This window comes from Etheostoma spectabile, chromosome 21 (assembly GCF_008692095.1).
Source record: "Etheostoma spectabile isolate EspeVRDwgs_2016 chromosome 21, UIUC_Espe_1.0, whole genome shotgun sequence".
In the NCBI taxonomy this organism is placed as follows: Eukaryota; Metazoa; Chordata; class Actinopteri; order Perciformes; family Percidae; genus Etheostoma; species Etheostoma spectabile.
Genome location: NC_045753.1, coordinates 15273127 through 15283442, shown reverse-complemented (window position 1 = coordinate 15283442; position 10316 = coordinate 15273127). Strand labels below are relative to the sequence as shown.

At 40.8% G+C, this 10316-nt stretch overlaps 2 protein-coding genes across 6 annotated transcripts in view; one reads left to right on the top strand and one right to left on the bottom strand.

Moving 5' to 3' along the window:
• Positions 1-4436, bottom strand: part of insyn2a (inhibitory synaptic factor 2A) — a 30684-nt gene extending 26248 nt beyond the window's left edge. For both annotated transcript variants that reach the window (XR_004327165.1, XM_032501817.1), the window contains exon 1: positions 3938-4436. The gene's annotated coding sequence lies outside the window, so the exon portion shown is untranslated. The remainder of the gene's footprint in view (positions 1-3937) is intronic.
• dock1 (dedicator of cytokinesis 1) overlaps positions 1-10316 on the top strand; it is a 172353-nt gene that overhangs the window by 99698 nt on the left and 62339 nt on the right. The window lies entirely within an intron of this gene.

Genomic DNA, 10316 nt, shown 5'->3' with positions numbered 1-10316 from the left:
CACACACACACACACACACACACACAAGGATGGTAATGTAGAGTAAAAGACTAGAAAAAACAGGTGCATGGATGTAGGTGTAGAGTTTTTGCTCTGCTTGAATGGAGCAGAATTGAAAGTGAGTAAAATAGACAGATAATGATGAAATGGGAAGACGAAACCATGGAGAAGGATCCATGAACAAGAATAGAGGTCCCAAAGGGGGAAAGAGATGGCAAAAGCCATCCTGTCTAGTCAATAAGATGTATCATTTTGTCAGCTCAACTGAATATCATGAAAGCAGTGGAGGGAGAGAAGGAGAGGCTGTACTGTATGAAGCCACTTTACAAACAAACACACTGTCATTTGAAGATGTTTCTATTTTCAATTGGTCGAAGGACCTTCCTCTCTATGCTTGTCTAATTAGTCGGTACATGAAATCAAAAAATAAATGTCAGGCTTTTAGCTACTGTGACGGTCTTATCCCTGAAGGATTTGACGTGAATGACAGTTTGAGTCATCAGCTGTGTTTGCAGGACACATACTGTAAATAACAATAACTAAGCTGATCGCCTTAGCCCTCACCCCAAAATATCCTTTCAAAGTTTCATATTTGTGTTTCATATATGCTTCTTAACACAACAGAGAGCAAGTTAGTATCAGGAGAATTAGACCTCTAGTAGCACTATGGAGCTGTGAGTAGGAGAAAGTAGGTGCACGTTTTGGTTGCCTTGTGCGCATGCATGCACATGCATGCTTAGGCAGGTGTAGTTGCCTACAGTCCTAAGGCTGGGTGACATAGAGAAAATCAAATATCGCGATATATTTTTGACCAAATACCTTGATATTGTTACCACAACGATATTGTAGTGTTGACTATTGATGCTTTCACAAAATATTTAAACAATGAGATTTTTGTTAAATAATCATCAGTTATGTGGCTATAATGACTAAGTGGGTAAAGGAAAATTATAGAACAGTTACAATAGTCCGATAAGTTCAGAAAATGACAACTTTACTGTAATGCAGCCTTTAAAACCAGGTAAGGACAACACTTATGCCATATTACGATATCCAAAAGCTAAGACAATATCTAGTCTCATATCACGATATCGATACGATATAAACAAAATGCTGGATGTAAATACCTAAGCCACAAGTAATTAGTGTTGAAACGATTAGTCGATCCACAGAAACGTATTTGACACATTTGATAATTGAGAAATTCTTTGACATTTATCAAGCAAAAGTGCAAAACATTTGCTTGTTTAAGATCAAATATAAAAAAAAACCTTTTTTTCTCTTTTATGTAATTGGAAATCGAATATCTACAAGGTTTGGACTGTTATTTGGAACAAAACCATCAATTTGAAGATGGCGCCTTGGGCCTTGTTATGTTATAGACAAAACTGTTAATTGAAGAAACCATGAAGAGATTTTTTTTTTTAATCCAAAGAATTTGTAGTTGCTAAGCTAAAAGTAATGAAACAATAAATATATAGATACCTAGACTCTACTTTCTTCTTTTACCACAGGAAACTCCTATCCTCTGTTCCTCCTGTCTCTGGGCCTGTTGGAGCCTCAGCAGACTGGGCTTCTACTGCAAAGCAGTGGGGAGCACATGCTTTCCACACACATACACCAGTGCACACTGAGAACAACACCCAGGTGGGATTGTGTGCAAAGAGTAACAGAAGTATGAAGTGACAACACACACACACACACACACACACACACACACACACACACACACACACACACACACACACCACCAAACACAACACACACACAAAAACACACACAAACACACACACACACACACACACACAAACACCTTTCCGTCTTCAACAACAGACGCACGCGATTCACCTCAGCTGCTTGCCGTTGTGGTGCTCCCAGGGAAAATAAAATCAGACTTTGAATGAATAATCCTATTAGCACATGAAAGGTAACATCTGGCGTGTTCCAAAAGAAGTCATTCTTTAATAGGAGAGCTATTTGTTTTGTGGAAGAATGAATACCCTTCCCAGGGCCACGGAAGGTGAAAGCTCACTTCACCACTCGTTTGAAAACCCTTTCAAACGAGTGGTCCCCCACTTTTTCCCACCTTCACACTTTCTGCCATATTTGCTTTGTTTGGACAGGCAAGGGTCATGCATGTTTCTGAAAATGCTATTTTTGTTTAAGCCAACTCAATTACATTAGTTGATGCATGACATCTCCGTGTGTAAAAGCTTTGTCCAAGCATTGTTTTACATTTTCAATCTTCATGTACCACTGCATTTGGAGTGATTGTGTACAGGGGTGGCATGCACACCTTTCTTGCCTTTTAAATGGCAGAAAACGTCGGGTGTGCTCTCTCTCTCTCTCTCTCTCTCTCTCTCTCTCTCTCTCTTCTCTCTCTCTCTCTTCTCTCTCTCTCTCTCTCTCTCTCTCTCTCTTCTCTTCTCACATCATTAATACAGGGTGAGGGGCAGACTGATATTCCCAAAAATATAGATTGATTTTGAAGTGGTGGGCCATCACGTCCATCACTCCTGGATGGCCGTGCCCAGTTCTCACAGATGTAGCACATAGGCTAAAGGAAGACTAGGCAGCCAGTGACGGATGCAGGGGAACATGTTATTTCTTTTTTCTGAAACAACTTTCATCACTATCCTGTCATTTTTATAGTCGGTATGTGGGTATGTATGTACTCTTCATGTCACTCTTCTGTGTCAGTACATAATACCCTTCAATTGTAAAAAGACAAAGAAAATTCAATATCCTCTCTTGGCATACCCTCCCTACTATTTCTCATAGACAATGTCTTTTCCCCTTTGTCTATATCTCTGTCTTTCTCCTTATCTATCTTCATCTGTTTCCCTCAGTCCTCTTCTCAGTGTCTGTGCAAAGTGAAATAGAGCAGAGGGGAGATTGTATCAGAGCGTTGATGTGAGATAGGGTTTGAAGGGGAGTAGGAGCGATGGGAGGAGGTTTGTGGAGATGAGTGGGAATGACGTGTGTTTTGTGTGGCATCTAAAGGACATTGGAGATGTGAGGGTTCCAGGCAACCCATGTTCTCTCTCTTTCATTCTCTCTTTCTCTCTACCGCTTAGACACACACAATACACACACACACACACACACACACACACACACACACACACACACACACACGCTCCAATAATCTGTAAGAAGATGGTGACTTCACCAGTCCATTAATCTAGATTAGTTTTTAGTTTAAATTCCTTAATCAGAAGCCGCCAACTGCCTGATGCCTAGCTCTCATTACCTATTCTTCTGTGCTGCAAAACACTGCTGCCTCCGTACGTGGGACAACCGCTTAATGCAACAATTCTTACAATTTTTCTTTTGGTTAAGAGACCAGTGTGGTTTATGTAATGCTCACTCAGCTGCACAACTGAGAGGAAATGCAGCATCATGCAAGACCTTGTACGCAATCACTGTTTAGCAGTGTGTGTGGAGCCAGTCATCTTAAATCTAGATCACAATCATTTCCGAAAAAGAAAACTGACCTGCCAGATCTGATAAATGTCAGATAGCAGTGGAAGTGAGTTTTTCCCTGCATATTATGAAATAAACATTTTTCATGTCTAAAGTTTTCTAAACTGACTGATGGTCTTTTGAACTCAGCACCAGCACATTTTTTTTCAGCCGCTGCCTGGAATCTCCCTTAACCACTTCACCCCAGCAGAGGCAACTAAGCTGAACTAAAATCAATCTGAGATTTACCTCCTTTCATCTGCCACACGTATTTGATATTTGATCAGCCGACTAAAAGGCAAAATCTCCAGTGAAAACATTCCCTGTGGATTATCCTGGGCTCAGTCCCACAGAGCGAGCAAATCCCTCGGATTTCCCACCACCAGAGGTTATTTGACAGACTTTCCCCCTTGCAGTTGCAGACAAAGAGGTGAAATAAAGGAGAGGACAAGAACAGAGAAGAGCGACTCACCTCAGACTGTGAATTACTGACGGAAAGGATGCGTTAGCCTAGATCCCTGGTTGTGCCCATACATGCCCTTTTCCTTAGTGGATTAGAGGCGAGCTGGAAGAGGAGGCTATGCCATGGCAGAAGTTAAGAGGACAGGCTGGCGGCAGCACGCAGGCAGGGCAGCAGCAGCAGCAGTAGTTGGGGTAGTTGTTGCACATCGGCGTCCTCTGATCCAGTGGCGTGAGGTTCCTCTAAGCCCCAGTCAGAGTCAACACTCCCCTTCTCTTTTCCTCCTCTCCACCCGCTCTCCCCTTTCCTTCTCCGCACGGCGTCGGCAGGGGCTCACACTCACTCACACATGCATACACACACTCACACACACGCACACACACACACGCACAGTGGCTGAACTCCGGACGCCTTAGCGACAGAGCCCATGCAGGCAGAATATCCCCATCTTGCCGCCGCAGTTCTCCTCTCTGGCTTTCTACTCTTTTCTGCGTGTGTGCATCTGAGTGTGTGTGTGTAGAGAGAGTGAGAGAGAGGTAGAGAGATCAGACAAGAGGGGGAGGGATCAAGGGAGAGAGAGAGCGAGCAGAGGGAGGAGGGAAGGTTGCAGTGGAGAAAGTACAGTTTGAGTTTTGGTTACATCTGGCAGGTTCATGCATCATCCCTTTATCTCATCAGTAAAAGCAGTTCTGTCAGTGACCTCACTTCTGTGGAGAAATCCTCAAAACTTTCTTTGTCAGGAGCAGAAGATTTAAACTCCAACGTTGAAGGGCTCTGTTCTCTGACTGCAATCTTCCTCACAGCTCTGCAGCCCGGCATGCCGGCAATTGTCTGGAGAAAGAGGATGTGTTTTATGAGACTTGCCAGTCTGCATGCCTGGTGTTTTCATTCCATTCACCCCCCCTTGCCTGATCTTATCTTAGCTTTTTATCCATCTGTCATGAGATAGTTAGTAGTTAACCCTGTTTGTGCATGAGAAGACCTTTTTTCATCTGAGAATGTGCATTTTCTTCTTAGAGTTTATTGGATTTGTGGTGTAGCATTGTAGTGGTAAATGAACAAAATAAGGAGGGAGGGGAAATAACACTCTTGGTGAAACCTTGATCATGTTGAAGTGGAGCTGTATTATATGCCTGGTTGGAGGTTTTCAGAGTCCTAGCTCGCCTTCACTCTGTCACGGGGAAACCTCTAGTTCTGCTTTAAGCCTCAGGTACCATGGTAATGAGCTGCAGCTCTCCAGACAGCAGCTGCTGCTACTGTGTGTTTTGGGATTTGAGTGTGTGTATTAGTACATTTAGATTTATTTTCTTATACCTTTTATTTACCAGTGAACCAACCATTAAACAACACAAAGCCTAAAAAGTATATTGTACTGTTAAGATTGACAACAATTGATTATTTAGTCAGTACTTTGTGGAGTCTATATGTATTATTTTTTTGAAGATTCATGTAAACTAGAATTCAGTAACTTGGAGCCGATGGGGGTTAACAGGCATACATTTTTTAAGATTTTTTGGGTAACTTAGGCTTTTGTTTGTGACAGAACAGCTTAGACTTGTAAGGGGAGAGAGAAGGGGAATGTCAGGCAGCAAAAGGCTGCAGGTCGGAATCAAACCCATGGCTGAGGACTGAGCCTGTGTAAATGGGCACAGACTCAACCGGGTGAGCTACTCAGGCGCCTGTTAACAGGCATTTTGGGTGATGTTTAGTAAAAGCAAGATTTCTTGCAATGATTTCTAATCATTGCAGCTTGTTTATGCCACACTATCATTCTTGTTGAATATTATGTTTCTCATTAGTTGTATTTCCCTGTCAATTCTGTATGTCTAATAAAATGGACATCTGATAATTTTCCATTGATATAATGTAAAACAACAATCACAATTGTTTTTTTGAAAACTGTATAGTTCACCTAGTGTGTTGTAAATCTGACACACTGTTGCTTCACTAAGGTGTTGGAACAAATATATACACAGAATATAAAGTGTATTGTCAAATGTCATATTCCTCAAAATGCCAGTCTAGTAGTAGTAGTAGTAGTAGTAGTAGTAGTAGTAGTAGTAGTAGTAGTCAAAATGTAAAATGATGTTTCTAGATTTATGTAAAATAATTCTAACATAAAAAGAGTCAAGCACCAGCTTTGTGATTTATATGTTCCTTATTAAAGTGTAGAAGAAAATAATTATGTTGGATTGTTACTCTTATTTTAAATACCATTCATGTCCTCAAGATACTGGTAAAAAACAAAACAAATATTTGATTGACATCTTTGAGTTCACAATTCAGTCAGCAGGACATGCTCAAACGAAGAAAGTGATAAAACATGTAAAGAGAATGAAAAAGGACATGTGTCTGTGAATTACAGCTGAGTCTCTTCAAACTAAAATCCATTAGACCTCCTTTCCTTGTTTATCTCTCTCTCACTGCATCACAGCTCTCTCAGCCGAGCCCTTAATGACACGTGAATTACAGAAAGTTTTATTATTCTTTGTATATCCCCACGCCCATCTCGCTTCTCTACAACGTGACACAAAATACTCCTTTTTATCACAGACTGACGGCATCTTCAAGGTGCTGAACACTCACACTCACAACGCAGTTTTATGAGTCTGTCTTCTTGTTTTGGAGTGACAGTAACACATCCGCTCCACAGCCTTGTTATTGCTCTGCCAGTCAATGACAGGCTCCGGGTTTGACAAAGGAAAATATGAATAAGTATGTGAAGATTTGACCATGGAACATCACAGTGCTTGGCAAATGTTATGTTTGAACCTAGGGTTAATGAAATTTGTTTAATGGGTAGAACTCCACTGGGAGGTCAGGTATACTGTATGTGGGGTTTGGAATGGGCTTTGCTGTTTTATTTTTATTGGTATCTGCTCAGCAATGTGCTTGTGTAAGCAAACTGTTTCTCAGATAGATGAACCAGTGGCAGCGGACAAGTCACTGGAGTCACTCTCCTCTATTGATTTCATTACGTCAAAGCCAAGCCCTCAGGGGACTCCTGTTTGATGTCCTTGTCCCTCTGCATGTATGCTAAACACAATGCAGACCCAGTTCTCCATTCTTTGCTGCTATTCAATCTCTGTCACTATCAAGTACAGGCCAAATAGCAAAAACATCTGACAAAATGATTACAATATATGAAAGATGAAATATGACAAAAAGTAAACAGACTTTTGCCTTCGGCTGAGGTGGAACGGAGAAGGAAAGACATGAAACATACCAAAACGTGTGCATCTTCTATGGTAGACAAATCTTTTTTTAATCATTTTTCCAATCATTGTTATATGCCTGCCTCAACCAGAAAGCCCCAAGAAATAAAGAAAAAGAAGAAAACTTTATTTATCTTGCGAGGAAATTCACAATTTTCACTCTGTTAGTACAGTACACGTTAACTACAGGCCTGAATTGGGTTGGGTGAAGTGTGTTTCCCATTTCCAATTTGCAACCTCCTCCTCTTCTCTGTTTATTAGTGGATTACAGCCATGTGTAGCCTATACGCCGTCTCCTGACCAAACTACTCTGTACCCTAGTTTATCCGCTCAAACCAGTTGATGAAACTATTCAAATTTTTTTGCGACTTGTTAAAACTTCTCTCAAAATTTGCTTGATGGAAACAACTTATGTACTAAAATGGCTCTTAGACTGTCCAAAAAAAGTTATCAACCTTGAGGGTTCTATCTCCAGTCCATTCACCTTGTATTGTTTCAATTTCCCAGAGTTCTCATAACTGCGGAGTCCTTTTGCAAATTTGGTTTCGCCAACTCTGTGTAGGTTGTCTCCAACCGCAATTTTTTAAGTTGACCTTTATTAACCATCTGGACATTGACACAGTATTGACTTACACAATCCCCCCTCATGCTCCAGTCAATCCACATAATCGGCCACACCATTCAAGGAATGGTCAGTAACATCTATTTCCTTTCCTTCAAATGGTGTATACTTGCCGTTGGACAGTGAGAGAAAGTGGCCTTGGCTCAAAAGGGTTTCCTGTGTAAATTAAGGTGTCTGTTCAAGGAGGTATAATGCTTTGATGTGTGAAGGTGTTTCCTCAAGCTTGTCTAAGTTGGATGCTGTCTGAATAAATGGCAGAACGGGTCACTTTCATGGCTGGCTGCCCAGGTTTTTCCGTGGTTATTATTTATCCCTATGTATTCTGAAGTGTTTTTCTGGGAGTCATAATGCATTACCCCAAAATCTGTTAAAGTAGAAAATGAAGTGTGAATGGTTTCAGCTGGCCTTGAACAGGTCCTCTATTCATTTCCATTGGCTGACCCGCCTGCCTGACACCTTGTTGGCCTTGTGTTGGAGCCAAGTGGGCTCGCGGTTAAATTCTGCAGCAGTGGCCAAGTGCCTCGCACGTGTCAGCTCTGCCTCCATTTCACAGGCCAGTGTGAAAAGTGGTCAAGTGCTGCTGCCTTTCCAGCCTCTCTGTTCTCTGCCTGCAATGCTTGTATGAATGGTGTGTAGAGACGAAGGAGGAGGGCTCATACCCCTCTGGTACAGAAGCAATAAGACACAATACACTATATAGTGATTTTAGAGCAACGACATCCAGTCATTATTGCTCCTATAAAACAACTACAGCATGCAAATCAAGTAAACACAGTTAATTGCTTTGAACACGTTATAACATTTAAATTTTAAATGAAAATTAGCATACATTTGCAATATCATGATACATATTAAGCTAAGTTGTTTTATGAGTGAGTTCTAGTTAGAAAATATATAAATCAACTGAAAAACAAGTTTATGTTTATGTATTCTACAGCAAATAAAACAACAGAAGGGACTGGTCCTCTGACTTTTTAAAAATGGACCCACGTATAGTTTATGAATTTTTATTTTATACATTTCTTATGCTGTGTTTTTCTTTTTTCTTTTTTTCTATCAGGTACTGTTGATGCTGTTTCACATTTTTATTTGAATTCTCCTCAGAAGAGAAGAGGCATATTAAAGAGAATACAAATTCATATATCATTGTGTGCTGTTGTTGCTTCTGCCAGCAAAACCCATCAGCATAAACTCAATGCTTCTCACACTGAAAGCCTCCATGACTTGCGTTTGCATGTGAGGAGTGTCCTCATACCTCTCGGATTAAATGGCATAGGGAGGTTTTCTGTGTGCTTGTGTAATTTCCCTTGTAATGAGGCAGCAAATTCACATTTCATCAGGCCTAAAGCTAATAGAGAGAAAAAGGGAGTCATTTCTGTCCCTTGTGGTCATCCCCCTCCTCCTCCTCATCTTTTTTTCTATGTGCCTGTGTCAATTTTCTCTCCTCCAGAGACAGGTTGAGGCTCTCAGTCTACATTTCTCTAGAGACCGATGTGCCATTTTCCCACTGGCTTAATTAAAGGCTTAAAACAATGCTCTGTTTATGGGGCCAACCCTTTACTACTAGAGCAAACATCAATTTCTGCTTCTTTGCTGTCAGCTGCTAAAGTGAGATGAATTATCAGAGAGATGCAAGCTACAGAGCTGCGTATGATGGATATGGCCCTGCCCTCTAATCACCACTTTTTCATTTCCGCTAAGATTCTGCCTCATTTGCCCTCAAGCTTAAGATGGATATGGAGGCAGGTTTTTGGAAATCTGCAGCGTCTGGACACTGTGATAGATAGCAATAGTATATTTAGCTTTATTTAGATTTATTTAGCTTGATAAGTTGTTTTGGTAAACAAATGCTTGAGATTGATGACCGCTCAAGTTGTCATTAAATGATTGACTTCCATAAACATCTTTAGCTTTTTTTTGTCCTGTCCTTAAGGTGCTTCATTTTCTCCAGTGGAAGCTCAATGATCAATCTAAAAATGATGGTTTCTTTGCTATGCTCATGTCCTTTGTATGTGAGGTCATGAGCGCTGTCTCAAATTGCTCACTTGGATCCCATCATGACAAACATTCGATAGGGCTCCCTTGTGCTTAGAAATTGCAATTTTGGACACTTATTAATCATCATATTGCATCATCACTGCCAAGTGTAGTGTTTTAGAACTGCAATGCATATGTTCACCATCTCTAGCGCAATGTAGCGTTGGATTATGCAAAAGGTAGTGTACATGGTTTGGACACTACAGTGTTGTCCAGGCATGACTTTGCTTTGGTGTACTGCCACTGTGGCTTACAAAATACAACAGACTTTTCCTTTTGTGCTTATTTCTAGTGTAGTCTTGTTAATTTTGTTGATTTTGTTTTATGGGTATAGAGAATAGAATACAAACAAGTCTTGAAATGCAGGAGGCATTACACAACCAACTTAAAGTGCCCATATTATGAAAAATCCCTTTTTGTGGGATATGGGGTGTTATTTTGTGTCTCTGGTGCTTCCACACGACTACAAACTTGGAAAAAACATCCATGCTGTTTTGAGTGAGATACAGGTTTCTGA